This window comes from Apium graveolens, chromosome 9 (genome assembly GCF_009905375.1).
Source record: "Apium graveolens cultivar Ventura chromosome 9, ASM990537v1, whole genome shotgun sequence".
Taxonomy (NCBI): Eukaryota; Viridiplantae; Streptophyta; class Magnoliopsida; order Apiales; family Apiaceae; genus Apium; species Apium graveolens.
Window position 1 is genome coordinate 9,535,370 of NC_133655.1, and position 17,320 is coordinate 9,552,689.

The window sequence follows — 17,320 nt, forward strand, 5'->3', positions numbered from 1 at the left end:
TAAGTAGTTGTAGTAGAAACCAGTCAGTGAGCACAGTGACGACTCAGTGCGATTGACAGATGGGGGGTATGAAAAAGATATGGGATCATATTGCTTCTATGCTAAAAACAGCTATAGGAAAGGAGAGCAGGTAAAATATAAAGGCTCTCACTTTATGTCGTAGTATATAATATAAGCATTCCTTGTCTGTTAAGAAAAATGATTTTAAACTCTTTCATGAATTTAAGTTGTGCGGATGTATTTACATGTTCATAGTGCATCTTCAACTACTTTAAACTCGTCATTACCCACACCCGATTTCAGCGTTGGGTCAGGTTCAGTAGTTGTCCTGCTATAATGCCACTCACGTTATCTGCTAATTTTCCTTTAATGATAAAAGGAAGGTGTATGAGGCTTATGATGCAACTCTTCGCAACTTTAAAAGAGAAGTTTTGTTCTTTATTTTCACTAATACCTAATGGGCCTAGTAAAGGAAGCTTACTTGTAAAATAAGAAAGCCAAAAATCATTGTCTAGGTAATAAATTTGTCTCCACTATTGAGTCAATTGTAGCTACAGCTTCACTTAAACGTTTGTCTTTAATATTTTCAGAGGAAAAAATCAGAGGGTTAAAGCTATTGGATCAAATGGACAAGTAAATGACACTAATATCCACCTATCAGATGTTTTTTCTAACATGGGGCAGGTAATTGATTCAGCATGAATTTACAAAGGCCTTCTGTCTATGATTTCTAAGTTCATGTATCAAGGTCTATCAGTCACTGATTTAGGTATCATCATCCTGCAGGGTAGATTTTCTGCTATTTGGTTTGATCATGCAGAATTCAGACTCTTCTTTGGTTTGTCGGAATTGGGTTGATTGGCTAAATTGGATGGAGTTGTCGGAATTTAAGAATAGGGTACTTAAAAATTAGTATAGTATGAGTGGGCTAATGGAATGCTTGTATTTTATTTGAAATGTACGTATAGTATGGTATGAGTAATATTTTTATATTAGACTTGTAATTTGTATGAGTATCTTTATGTTTCTGTTTGGATGTTTTTTTGTTGGGATGTTGTATTGTTTTGGTTCCCTGTGGCTGTAAATAGTACCAGGATGGAATGCAATTTACAGAACACTAACATCACAATGGTACATGTAAATCGATGTAAAAAATGTACAAAAGACATCATATAAAATAATATTAAACAAAAATGAACTAAAAAACCGATGTGAAATAGTCATTTGACATCGAGTCTGAAAAAAACTCAATGTATTTTAAGTTAAATAACATCGGTTAGAGAAATTGGCCGATGTTAAACAAAAAGATTTAACATCGGTTTCGTGAAGAACACCCATGTCTTATCCATCATTTCACATCGGGGGGCTAATTTAACCGATATCTGATCAAACATTTCACATCGGTCAACTAATCTAACCGATGTCCGATCTGTAATTTCACATCGGTTTATTCGAAAGAATTTTAATAAATGGCTTTTATAGCTTTTAGGTTTCATATTTTAATGGATAAATATCTCATAATATACCTATTTTCACCTAGAAATACTGTAATATAAGCTGAAATTTGTTACAAAGACATCACATTTAATCTTAAAACCGATGTATAGCACTATAATAGACATCGGTTGTTAACCGATGTCAAGGCTGATGACATTTAACATCACACGCGAAGGCATCGGTTCAGATGTTTTTTAACATCAGTTCTGAACCGATATATGATCCCATATTTCTAGTAGTGAAGGGAGAATGTTGATGAACGCCATTTTTGTTTTTATTTTCAGGAGGCCAATGTAACCCCCACAGAAAAATCAAGATTAAAGAGAAATGGATGTACATACATCTCAAGTTGTGACTAAAGTTGAACATATGATGATGTATATATACCCATCAAATATAAATGGTAATGTATACACCCACCCATAACTTACCCACCAAAACATACCATACTAGTTCTAAAATTCTTCCCATACTTATTATACAAACTTCCTTCCTTGATGTCCAATCTCCAACTTTGTGACAAAACATAACATATATAATAGTTAAGCAAACTTAAATTAACCAAGGTGTCTCCGTCGGAACGAATTTGATTTATATCTTATACTACTTATGAACGTATATACTTGCGTGTATTATTAGCACATGTTTAGCGACTAACAAATCGAGCAGCTCGCTAACATCATTATTTTCATACTAAATAGTTAAGCAAACTAACAGGCTAAATTAACAAATAAAGGCTCAAGTATAACTATCATTATAAAAAAGAAAACTAGGCCCAGCCCAACCTAAAGTAAATTGATTTAATCTAGCCTAATCCCTAAATGTGTAAAACTAAAACACAGTGAAGTTAAAGCTGCAGTTAAGGTTCATATCTTGACTCAATCTTCTATCATCATTTATCATCTCTTAGTTCTCCATAATCATTTATCTTCTTTCTATATCTCTCACGATGCACAAATTTGATTATATTTCATATATATATATACATACATTTTTAATTCCTTTATTTATGTTTTTTGTTATACATCGATTTATATTGTAATGTTCAATTTTGTTGTGTTTTATTACAGATTTGTATTTTAAAATGGCTTCTTAAATAAAGAAAGGGCGGTTTAAATATATACCATAAAAATAGAAAAAATATTATACATATTTTTTTCGAGCTCTAACGAGCCTAACACGAGTTATTTAATTTCAAACCGATTTAATATTTTCGAATCGATCTCGAGTTGAGCTCAAGTCGAGCTCGAGTCGAACATGCTAGAGTTCAGCTCGAGCTCCTTAAGCTTAAAGAACATTTTTTTTGTTCGAGTTTGAGCACGAGCTCTTAACGAGCCCAGCTGAATTGAGCTTTAATTTAATGAGATGTGCTTCAACTGTTCATGAATAGCTCGATTCATTTACCGTCTTAGTTGCAATGAAGAAGTCTGCATCCCAACAGTGGAAAAAGTGCTTTAATATATTCAAGCATCATTGGTAATATGATGTTGAAGATATTTGAAACTACTATCAACATTAAAGATCGAAAGATTCTAGTGTAATTGTTTTTTTGGGAATGGACTTGACAACTTGTTTGAAAAGATTATCTTAAGATCAAGTTGGTGTTAGTCATCTACAAACTAAAATTTTGCAATAGGAATCAAGGAAATAAGGAGGGTTAACATGTCTAGCAAGTCAAATTTATTTACTGCAATTATTCATCTAAAAGAATCTTAAAACGTTAATGGGTGACCTCCTTCGATATCCCCTATCTATCTTAACAGTTTATCACAATGAGAAAATTATTAGTTCTTAGGGTTATTATATGAATTGATAGGTGTTTGTGACGTGCTCATGACACCCCATTTTCAAGTGTAACACACGAACCACCAAACTCATCCAATTCATTTAAAGTTTGAAGGATCTACATGTGCGAGCTGTGGTAGTTTTGTTATACCACCTAGCTGTTGCAGCTAACACAGACCACTCATGTGTTGTTATGTTCTAATGAAATCATTGTACCCGTCACCATGGGAGACAACTTATAAAATATAAAAATATAATAATAATTTATTTTTTAAGATGATAGTATGTTGTTGTGATTCGTAGCACTTAAATGCCGTAAATGATTATTGGGTGTAATACTTTGTCATGTTGTTGAAACTATACTAATTTAAAAACTTAAAAATGTAAAAAAATCCAAAAACATAATTGAGTACATTACACAAAAGACAAAAATGTAAAATTGCACAAGTGTTAAGCATTATAAGTGACAATTTGTAATTAAGTAATTAGAATAATGCTAGAGGTACCAAATTGGTAATCAAACTGGATTTCAAATGTCACATGTCATGCTACAAATCAATTAATAATAGTGGACCCCGTACATTCACAGAAATCCCACCAATAATATCATCTCCGTCGCTATGTCATGTAATTTGGAACCAAATTTTGGTATACAATTTGATACTTCTAGCACTACTCAAACTGATAATATTATTTTTAAGTACTTTTTTTCTTTTTAGTTGTTGTTATTATTGACGTCTTTTTTGTTTTATTCTATATATTAAAACTAATTGGTAAACTGTGATATATGTATATGTATATATATAGAGAGGGAAAGAGAGAAAGAGAGAGGGGGAGAGAGAGGGGGATAGAGAGAAAGAAAGAGCAATATACATTGAAAATTTAAAGTCAACCAATCAAGTAAAAGATTAAAAGGTTATCTTTTAATTTAGTACAAAAATTGTACTTCGCGGGGTATAGGATATATGGATAATGATTCACAATATGGTGAAAATGTTTGTTCTTTTCTTTTTTAGATTCAAATTAATCAGCTCTTATTTGTTCCAAAATGGCAGCTCCACCATCATTAATTTTATTTTCTGTTCTTTTCCTTTTTTTCTCCATCTCTCTTGCAGCTTTCCTCCCAACTGGTTTTCAAAGTTCCAAGTTCTCCTACACCACACATTCAGGAGTACATAGAGAAGAAGTTGCAGTACTATCCCTTTGATTTTTTTGGATTTTTTGTAGTGAAACTTACATTTCATTTCGGTTTCTCTAAACATTCTAGCAATACTCTAACGAAATGTTAGTTTTGTACAGGATTTTATACATAGCTTTTGCACGGTTGATCTGTTTTAGTTGTTACAAGAAGTAAATCAACCATAAAATTAAATTAAACTTCATTATAATAAACTAAATAAAGATTAAAAATTACCTTATCACTTTCGGATCAGCCACTTGGTGCACCTACCTGGTTATAAAATCCATGAAATTTATTAATCCCAAGTTGAATAACAGACCAGCAATGCATCAATGAGTTCGAAGTACGGCCAAGTTGAACATCTGTGTGCCTAATAAAATAGTCGTATACTCTTTCCCAATAGCTTCCATTAGTTTGATGAACTCGAGTGATAGGGTCGGATAATAAATTTTGGCATGCCAAAATAAGCATCTCATCCTCCTATTTCGTAAAATTCTTTATTCATGCCCTTTTATCTTTTATTTTTTGCGAAGGAAAAACCTGGGATGAAATAACACTCATTTTTTCACTTTGTTCACCACTATATTGAGTGTTTTAAGAGGGAGGGAAGCTGAGCAGCTTCCCTCCCAATCGAGTTGACTCACCTTTTTATCAAAAACCTCACTCAAAACCTCCCGATCCCCACACTCTAAAGCTAAACCCCTAAATCTCATATTACAAAGCCACCAAACAATTATCCCGAGTCGACTCAGAGTCAACTCTCCTCAACATCATCACTAAACTCATCACCACATTGTGATGCAACATAATTGACTTTCCCTCCACACACCTGGCCATATTACACAACACGAGTAAAACTCGCTCCGCCATATCTTCATTCTCTAACAAACTTAACAGAATTGTTACTACTCTGAGTTTAATCATCTTAACTTAGTTTCTCTTTATCAACGAGAGATTGTTCAGTGTCAACGCCGACTCATTCTGAGTTCGCTCACTCTCCGACCTCAGCGCGTGTAACAACGGCTCCAACGCGCCAAGAACTCCGATTTCCGTCGGAGAGACCGAGAGTTCGGAGAAGAATTAAAATAAATTTATGTAACAGGACGAGGACAATTAAAGTGAGGTGAGCAGGGGGGAAGATGGTGGAGGCAGGGGGTCCAAGTATGAGGAGAGAGAGAGATGTGGGTCGACTCATGAAAGTGACATATTTTTGCTTTGTTTTGAGTTCAGGACTTCAGGTTATTGAGAGGCAGTGAGGGGGTTCAGAGATGTGAGTTGATATAGATGCGGGCCACCACCGATTCATGCTTCTGTTTGTGATGGTCTTGTATAGAAAATGGTAATTTGCTACGGTTTTTTTAATGGGTCGGGCATTAATTTAATTAAGTGCTTACCAATTGTAATTTTTTAAATTATTTCCATGATATCTAAATTTTGGTAAATTATTTTAATATTATGATTTTTTACAATAATTAGAATTTTACAAAAACTTATTTTAACCATTATTTTAAAAAGAACATAAAATCATGATTTCGATTGTTTATCATAAATCCCACCAGTACTAGAGTGCAGTGGAATTTACTATTAAGTTTAATTATATCTTATTGGTTAAAAGTAATCAAGAAAATAGAAGAAACATTCTAGGGTTACAAACCCCTATATCAATTTTGTAAAACTGACTAAGATTTAATTATTTAAATTAGTTGATTTTTCCCGAGAACCCTTTACTTTTTTAAAAAATTTTATATCTGTACGGTTGGATTCGTAAAATAATTAAATATGAATCATAAAATCAAATTATAATTAAATTTTTATATCAAAATAATTTTATTTGATTTTGAAAAGTCAAACAACAGTTTGACTAGTATAGTTAACTAGTGTTAAATCCTAAATTGGTGTTTTAGTTTTTAAAAATTATTTTTCATCGATCCAACAGTATGGATGTCAACAAATAAATATATATATTAGTGATATAACCAAAGTTTTAGGTCAAAATAATTTTATTTGGTTTTTCATTTGATAAGTCAAACATCAGTTTGACTAGTACAACTAACTAGTGTTTAGTCCTGAATTGGTATTTCGATTTTTTAAAAAATATTTTTCAATCGATCCAATCATATGGATGTCAATATATATTAGTGATATAACCAAAGTTTCAGTTCAAATTAATTTTCTTTGGTTTGCGATTTGAAAAGTCAAACATCAGTTTGTGTTTAGTCATGAATTGGTGTTTCAACTTTTTTGAAAATATTTTTAATCGATCCAACCATATGGATGTCAATATATATATATATATTAGTGATATAACCAATTTGTCAGAGGAAAATAATTGATTTTGTTTGCCATTTTAACATTTAGGTATGAGTTTAACTAGTACAGTTAACTAATGTTTAGTCCTGAATTGGTGTTTTGATTTTTTTAAAAATAATTTTCATTGATCTAACCTTATGGATGTCAATATATATATATATATATATAATAGCGATTAAACCAAAGTTTTAGATCAAATTAATTTTCTTTGGTTAGATATTTCAACATTCAGGTATCAGTTTGACTAGTACAACTAACTAGTGTTTAGTCTTGAATTAGTGTTTTGGTTTTTTTAAAAATATTTTTATCAATCCAACTGTATGGATTCCAATATATATATATATATATATATATATGTATATATATATTAGCTATATAACAAAAATTTCAGATTAAAATAATTTTATTTTGGTTTGCCATTTTCAATAGTCAAACATCAGTTTGACTAACACAACTACATACTATTTGGTCCTTAATTGGTGTTTCAATTTTTTAAAAATATTTTTCATCGATCCAACCTTGTGGATGTCGATAGATATACATTTTAGTGATATAACCAAAAGTTCACATCAAAATAATTTGATTTGGTTTGCTTTTTAAAAGTCAAACATCCGTTTGACTAACACATAGTGTTTGGTCCTAAATTGGTGTTTGACATGAAATATTTTATGTCGATAGATATACATATTAGTGATATAACCAAAATTTTAGATCAAAATAATTTTATTTGGTTTGCCATCTTAAAACTCAAGCATTAGTTTGACTAGTACAACTAACTAGTGTTTAGTCGTGAACTGGTGTTTTTAATTTTTTAAAAATATTTTTCATCGATCCAATCTGTTAGGTAATTAATACAACACATAGGGGGGTGAATGTGTTTTAAGATATTTCATGTTTTTTGAACTGTTATGGATATGGTGAACAAAGTAATCTAATTTGTAAAGATAAAGTGTTTTAAGAGAAATGATAAAACATGCACATAAACACACTATCTTCAAAACTCACTTAATGGTTGAGTGTAGAAAAGAAGCAAAGGTAATATTTATTTGAATGAGTACGAAGTACAACCAAGATTATTAAATGAAAGAGAATGAAGTACAACCCCGTTGATTAAATGAGAATGATAACAAGAATTGGGAGTCAAAAGTATGGTATTTAGGTAATGGAACATCAAATCACACCACTGGTACCAAGTCTAAGTTCAAGTGTTTAGATGAAAGCGTGACAGGAAAATCAGGTTTGGCATCGCTATCAAGGGTAAGGGTAAAGTTGGTTTTAGATGCAAAAAAGGAGAATAATTGAATATCTATAAGGTCTAATATATTTGTGAACTTGTGCAGTAATATCATATCTTTGGGTCAACTAGCTGGGAACAAGAATGATGTTACTCTTAGAGGGCTTTATTTATGGGTGTATGACACCCAAAAATGCTTAGTCATGAAAGGTAGACGCTCTGAAAATAGACTATAAAATGTTGTCCTAGAAACTTTGATACCTTCATATCTACTAGTTAATGGGAAATAATCAACTTGGGTGTGGCACTCAAGGTTTGGCCATGTTAACTTTCAAGCGATAAAATTAATGTCAACATAATGGCACAAGGCATACCTGTTTTCTTTTAACTGAAGACTGTATATGATGGTTGTTTAATGTCAAAGCAAATCAGAAATTCTATTCCACGGAATATTGATTATCGAGCTAAGAGGGTGTTGGGATTAATTCATTGTGATATTTCCGGACGTATTTCACGGGAGACAACAGTGGCGAACATGTATTTTTTACTATTAGTCGATGACTTTACTTATCTAGTGTGGATTTTAAAGTTGAAAGGAAAAATTGAGGCCTTCAATGCATTCAAAAAGTTTAGAATCTCGGTTGAAAAAGAATAAAAAGAAAAATTAAAGTGTTTCATATGGACAGGGGTGGATAATTAAACTCAAAAGAATTCTCAAAATATTGTGAAATATTATGTGGCCCACATGAAACTGCCTAGTATGCATACAACCAAAGTCATAGGTTGTGTGGTTAATATCGGGAGAGAGGAAGGAACTAAAGTGTATCGCTCATATAATCCAAATTTTGGCTCTATACATGACATTATATTTGAAGAAAAAAGGCCACGGCTATGAGTTGTTGAATAGGAATCATAGAATTCCGGATCACGTGATTCATTTATTATGGTAGGAAATTGATTGAATGAAGGTGTTGAACAAGGTGGCTATTAAAGCGAGAAGGAACTAACTACTTCTAGCATGAATACAGGGAGCCATACAGTCCAAACGGAGAATTACGAGACAGGGAAAGTAGCGCACAAAATTATGCACAGAGTAAGTCATCAAATAGCAATAATAGTGAACCTCATAATTTTCGTGTACTGAGTAATATTTATAATGAAACGAACGAGTTGGAAGCTGAAAATGTGAGAAAAACATGGGAACAATCCATGAACAATGAGATTGAAACCATTGAAAAAACTAACACACGGGCCATAGTCGAATTGCCACATGGGAAAAATTGTGCATTTGAAGTGGGTTTTTAGGCATAAGAGGGACACAAACAGGGAAATTAAGCACAATGCTAGGTTAATCATGAAGGGTTACGTACAAAAGTATGGTGTGGATTATAATGAGGTACTTACACCACTGACAAGGCTTGAGACTGTGAGACTATTAATGGCATGTACAAAAAAATGGGTGGTCGGTTCATCATTTGGATGTTGAGTTCGCATTTCCTGAACGGAGAATTACACGATACAATTTACAATTTTCGTAACCCAACCAGAGAGATTTGCGAAAAAAACAAGGAGCACCTAGTGTATAGGTTGATAAAAGCTTTGTACAGATTGCATCAGGATCTACGAGCCTAGTATGCTCTTTTCAGTAAGTACTTCAAAAAATTGGGGCTTTCAATAAATGTCCATACGAGGATGCGGTATATACAAAAATGGAGAGAACTGAAAGCTTCATAATTGGAGTGTACGTAGATGATCTCCTTGTTATATGTACGAGACTTTCAACTATTATGAAATTTCAATAGCAAATCATTATATTATTTTTATATAAGTGACCCTAGAAAATTATCACACTATTGGGTATGCCATAAAATTTGTTCAAAAAGGTCATGTTGTCTGATTATAGTTGGGAGAATAATCCAATGGACATTAAATTGCATATTGGGAAACATGGGAAGGGTACATCAGTGGATTCATCATAATTTGAAAGTGTGGTAGGGGGCTTAAGATATTTGAAGTCTTTCATCTTTAAAATCATTAACTTCTTCATAAGTGAGACATCTTCTTCTTTATCATCATTGTCTTCAACATCGGTTAGAACAAAGTAATTTTGTCAATTACCTACTATTTACCAAAAGCATTAATTAGCATATGAATATGGATGTAATATTTGAGATATTTGAATACAAACACACATATGTAAAAAAACTATAAATTTATATGTCTATACATTAAAAAAGAGATATCATCAAATACATACTCATGATTAAGTTTGTGATATGATTACATTTTAATTTGAACAGTGTGAAGTTGATTACACCAAAAATTGGGTATTATAATAATATAATAGATTAAGTATAAGATATACAAAAAGGGAAGGGGAAAGACTAACTACTAAATAACAAGTTGAATTAAATCCAACTGAATTATTCAAAAAATCGGTTGGTTATGTAATTATTGCTTAAATCAAATTTTCACAATAATTCATATTTCTCTTTAAAAATATCATAAAACTTTAAATTTTTCAGACTAAAATAAAATCAACTAAATTCGGTTGATTATTGTCGTTGGCTTTGTAATGACGAGATATTCAAATTTCTATAAAAATTCCCGTTCCCAAAATTTCATGAAAAGTTAAAATATATGGCCTAAAATAAAACAAACTAAATTCAGTTGTTTTTTATGTGGTTGATTTTGTAGGCAGGTTATTCAAGTTTTTACAAAAATTCAAATTCCTCCCTCCAAAGGTTTAACGATTAAAACTATAATTAGTAATAAACTTGATACTCGTACCTTTGGATCGTTTTAAAAAATAATTTATGTATTAAAATTTTCTAACCCTCATCTAACCCCTAAAATCTAACCCTACACTCTAGTTTACATAGATATAGGACATTTTATTCTATATCATTTTTAATTTTTTATTTATTTCTGTGTAATCATCTTTTAATGTCATTTGGGACCTTGGGCAACAAAAAAAAATATTGAAAATATTTATTTAGTTCTTTTTAATATTTTAAATGGTTTTATTACAATTTGATGAAATCATTACTTAATAAAAATAAATATTTCTTTTTATTATATTTTTTCTGTTTTATATAATTTAACAAAAAAAATTTAAAAAGAAGAAAATTTAGTCCATTGGTTATAGACCACTATTGTCACTTAATATTGGTCTCTTTTAAAATCTTAAACAATTATTAACCGTAACGGTTGGTTTTGGGTGGTTTCTTTCGCCCTCCAACGTGACATGTCACTTCGTCGGCCAATAACATTGCGACACTGCATTAAAATATTAATAAGTGCATTAAATGCACATACCACACTTTTCCAACAACTCTTTTTCCAACCAATTTCTGTCATTTATGGCAATTTAGATTTCCAATTGATTTAGGTAGTTTATAATTGTATGCATGTCCAACTCATATTTTTCAACCGATACTAGTCGTATTTAATCTGATGTGGACAATCACATGGTTGCTGGGCTAAAATATGGGACCTACAAGAAACACAATAAACCAAAATTGGTCAATTTTGGTAATACTTTCAACTGATTCATTTGTTGGTTTTTGTCGGTTTGAAAAGAAAAGAAAAACCGACCAACCGAGGGTTGGTACTTCGTTGATTATGTACATTATTATGACCAATTATATTGGTTGACCAATTATATTGCCTACTTGTTCACTTAGTATATGTACTGTTATAATTTCTTTTCATGTTAATTTTTTTGTTTTCAAAAAAATATATATACATAACAGTTATTCGTTTTTATCGAGCACATTAATTTAATATGGTAACATGTTTTCATGCCTTGTTTATTTACTAATGAATATTGAAAGGGTCTGATTTTATCATTTTTAGAGGAAAAAATGATGTGAATATAAACTACTTTAAAAATATTCCACAAATTTACATCATTCTATATTGAAAATAATTAGGCTCTTGTGGAATATATAATATGTCAAGGATATACATAAGTTAGATCTGACTATCTCGGAAGTGAGATCGAATGGGAAAATAGAAGAAACCTTAAAATTTCATCTATTTAGCTCTCTCCCACATATACATACTAGGTAGATCAAATTTTTCATTGAATTGAGGTGTTAATTGCTATTAAGCCTTGTTATACATGTGAACCGATTGTCTCTGAGTGTTTGTGAGTTGTATGATCCTCGAAGTGATAGTCCTGCAACCCATAACAGCCTAAGTGGGAAAATAAAATCTTTAGAACACTCAAGTTTTCTCGAGGGTTCAGAGACTCGGCTGATTTTGATAAAGTTGCTCTATATCTAAGTGATATCATCTTTTCTCTTTTAATTACGGTCATTGATATATGTTGTATTTTAACCTATGTTTTGAGTTCGTTATTGGCGGATCTGAATGCTCTTGTGAATTGTTATATAACTTCTCAATTGTAGCTATATAGTGTTAATTATATCCAGCAGAATGAGTATCATGTAATTTCCTTGTTATTATATATGTGACAGACATTATGAAATGCAGAAAGATCGGGAGCTCTTACACGGCGCTTAATTATTGATCAATCTTAATAATTTACTAAAAGTTATGCATGTAAATATCCAACCATAATACTGATTAATCAACGTAAGAGTGATAAAAGAAATAAGAAGTTGATCGCTAGCACTTTAGGTTGTAATATACCACTCAAAAAAGTTTACAATGTGTTTTTTTAACTATTCTTCTATCTGTATTTTTTAAGGTCAAAATATTTTATTCTTCCTTCTTCAGATACACTTTCTTGCATATTTAAAATATGAAAATAGATATAGTCATAATTTTTCCATTTATATTACTTAAAACATAGATCTTGTTACTAAAAATATATGTTCACGTATATTCTTTTTTAAGCTTAGTGTTGTATTGTGCTACTAAAAAAGAAGTTCTTAATTTTTAAATTATTTTAACACTGTTGATTCAACCCGAGGTTGACAAACATATCTTGTATAAAAGAAGCTAGGTATTTTTAAGGTAAATTTGAGTTCTTTATTCTTACAAGCTACTAGTGATTGTGTATGCAACGTTGTCTCATTGCACAGTTTTGTGCAAATGAAAATAATCTTGTGAAACAAATATAAACCAGTTTTTTTAATTCTGGTTTGAGGGTTCCGGGGAAAAGAACATCTAGTAGTCCAAAAATAGTGAGTCAGATACAAAATTTAACATTTATATATAGGATGTTATTCATCTTAAAAGAGTATCCTAAAATCATATGGTAATTTGTTAATATTTTTAGCATTGAAGAAATGATAATTTGAAAAAATATCATTTATACTATAATACAAAGAATGAAAATGTATAATTGAAGTCAATATCTTTGATCAATAATAATAGCAACACACAATTAAAATGAGTTATTTTCTAGGAATTTAATAGTTACTAATGCTTCACAATCGAACAAGGGATATTTAAAGGTAAAGTGTAACATTGATGCTAATAAAGGAATTTTAACTAATTAGGACTTATAGACATCAAATAATATTAGATCTATAAAGAAATCTATCAAGACCGAAGATTTGGTATATACAAGTTAGGCCTTAAAAGAATTGAGTCATCAAGTCGAGTTTTGAGGAAAATGAGCTGAGTTTAACCATATTTCTTAACGAACCGAGCCGAGCATCTTTATCGCACAAAAGTTGTATTCGAGCTCGAGCTCGTTAGTAAACCGAGTTGAACTAGAGCTTATCAAACATTAATGAGTCGAGTCGCACTAGTGTACAAATCGAGCAGCTTGCAAACATTACACTTTTCGTACTAAATAGTTTAGCAAACTATTAACAAAAAAAGGCTCAAGTATAACTATCAATATAAGAAAGAAAATTAGGTCCAACCCAACCTAAAGTAAATTAATTTAATATAACCTAAACCCTAAATGTGTAAAACTAAAACAGAGTAAGCTAAAGCTGCAGAAAAGGTTCGTATCTCGACTAAATCTTCAATCATCATTTATCATCTCTGAATTCTCCATAATCATCTATCCTCTTTCTATATCTTTCACGATGAACATATTTGATTATGTTATATATATATATATTACGTATGCGATTATATAGTTTAATTTCTCTATTTATGTCTCTTGGTATACATCAATTTATGCTGTAATGTTCGATTTTTCTGTGTTTTATTGCTGATTTGTATATTAAAATAGCTTCTTAAAGAAATAAGGGGTGGTTTGAATATATACCATAAAAATAGAACAAATATTATATGTACTTTTTTGAGCTCTAACAAGCCGAACACGAGTTATTCAATTTCGAACCGATTTATAAATTTGAAACCGCTCTCGAGCCGAACTCGAGTCGAACATGCTAGAGTTCGGCTCGAACTCGTTATGCTTAAAGAACACTCTTTGTTATTCGAGCTCGAGCTCTTACGAGCTGAGCCAAACCGAGTTTTCATTTAATGAGACGAGCTTGAACTACTCACGAACAGCTCGGTTCATTTACAGTTTCTTAGTTGCAATGAAGAAATTTGCATGCCAACAGTGAAAAATGTTCTGTAATATATTCAAGCATCATTGGTAATAAGAGGTTGAGGATATTTGAAACTACTATTAACATTGAAGACTGAATGATTCTAGTGTAATTTATTTTTGAGAATAGACTTGACAACTTGTTTGAAAAGATTAACCTAACATCAAGTTGGTGTTACTCATCTATAAATCAGAATTTTGCACTAGAAATCAAGGCAACAAGATGGGTTAACATGTCTGGCAAGGAAAATTTATTAACTATAATTTTTCATCTAAAAGAATGATAAAAAATTAGAGGTTACCTCCGTCGATATCCTAAAACTATCTCAACTATTTATCATAATGAGAAAATTATTAGGAGTTCTTATGGTTATGACGAGCTCAAGACACCACATTTTCAAGTGTAATACATGATCCACCAAATTCATCCAATTCATTCGGAGTTTGAAGGATCAACATGTGTGAGCTGTGATAGTTTTGTTATACCATTCATGTGTTGTTATGTCATAATTCTTGTTTGTAAACAAAATTTAAGTATAGATATAAGTGTTTATATTTGAAAAACTCAAGAAAGAATTGAATGTATTTCAGAACCAACAGTCACATTATTTCCACTGCAATACAAAAGATATAAAGAGGAAAAACAACTGAACTCCTAGAATCCAGGGACTGGGCTCATGGGCTAACAAAAACTCCTACAATAACTCTAACTACGTGAATGTTATTCAAACAAACCGAAACATTCTCCACGATCAGCTAGACTTATTCAACTAAACAAAATAAATTAAGACAAGTTTGATATTAAACGCAACAATCTCCCCCGTAATGTTAAACTTGTCTAGTTAAATCTTTCATGCCTAGAAGCTTCCTCATACGTTCAAAATTTACTATCATCAATGCTTTCGTTAATATGTCTCCTCGCTGGCTTTCTCCACTTATCTGTTTAATAACAATTTCACCTCGATCAATGCACTCCCTGATGAAATGAAAACATATGTCCATGTGCTTGCTTCATTTATGAAAAACTGGATTTCTTGCCAAACTATTGTTGGCCTATTATCAACATATATAACAACTAGATTCATTCGTTCAGCTGTAACCTGCATCATCACATTCCTGAGCCAAATCCCTTGGCACGCAGCTGCTGTAGCAGCCATATATTCTGCTTCATAGGAGGATAAGTTAACACTGTGTTGCTTTTGAGACACCCATGTCACTAAACATTCATTCAGATAGAAAACCATTGCACTAGTACTTCTTCGATCATCGAGATTTTCTGCTAGGTGACTGTCAGATTATCCAGTTAACATGTTATTTCTACCATCCTTTATATAGACCAGACCAAGATTCAACGTGCCCTGTATATATCTCAGTATACGCTTTGCTGCATTAAGATGAATTATAGTTGGTCTTTCCATGTGTCTGCTAATCACACCCACATCGTATGCAATGTCCGGGCATGTGTGAACCAAGTATCTAATTCCACCAACTAGACTCTTAAATTATGTTGCATCGACTGCTTTCCCTCCTTCATTTTTAGTAATGACTTCCTTTGGATCCATAGGATATTTGCACGGATTACATTCAGCCATTCCTGTAATGCCCTTCAGACCCGGGGTATAAGTCTGGGGGTTACTAGCAAATCACCAAACCTGTACAATCTGATTAACAATTAATAAAGAAATGAAATTAAACCCCTTTAAGACTAACCAGGATCTTTTTAGGTTGAAGTATAAAAACAAGAACCATTATCTACTTTTATTACAAACCAAGTTCAAATTCTCCCATACTCTCTTTATTACAAACCATTGTCTAACCAGTTTTAAACTAAATTTATTTTAATTCAAACACACACACTCTTTATCAACACTCCACCTGTTCAGGCAACTCAAAGCTTTCTTCCAGGATTGGGATCAACACCTTGGGTATGAGAGGATCCTGAGGCTTGAGCCGCTTCTTTACCACTCGAGTCTTGATGGGTTTCATATTCCTTCTTAACTAAAAATAATAAGGTGAATAACAAAAAAAGGGTGAGCCAAAAATTGCTCAACAAGTACATAAAATATAATCAGTGTTAAAGTATTTTAAATGAATCCGTAATCCCGTGTATATCTGCAAAGATATAACCCCACTTGAATAGAAAGAAGGCCATTACTGGCGAGTACAAATGAAATAAACTGGACACAAGTTCGCATCTATATTCTGCTGATCAGTCAGAATATAATGCAGATCTATATCTCAATATATAGATCCAGTCGGGTACCCAGGAACTACGGCCCATGTCGAGGCACTAGTCATATCCCGGTCCTCAGGATTAACACACACTCAATCCCAAAACATCATTATCCAGTCCATCGCTTAGCAACCAGAACAATCGGTATGCTTTGATATATTCTAAACACCAGAATATATCAATCTCAATGTATCACCAATGAAATATGAACAAAGGAATAGCAAGTGTGTATCAATGAGTAAGAACAAGAATCAAAAGAGTGCAACAGTGATAAGCATCTGAAGAAATATCACTATTCTGAAAATAGAATAGGGGAAAAACTTGCCTTCTGCGCGACTCAATGTAATTAGATCACTTTCGTTTATAACCTACTCGACCTGCCTTGATGTCTTAGCTTCTGTTAGCAAAATAGACTGGTTAAGTCATTTTGTACTTCAATTGCATCTTGAATCGACTTCACACCGTTCCTAATGTTTACCCATGCGCTTACGACTGACTCATGTATTACGTATTAGCAAATAAGACATAATTAACCACATAATACACATAAGCACATAAGCACATAATCATTTATATAGTTAAAATAATTTTTAG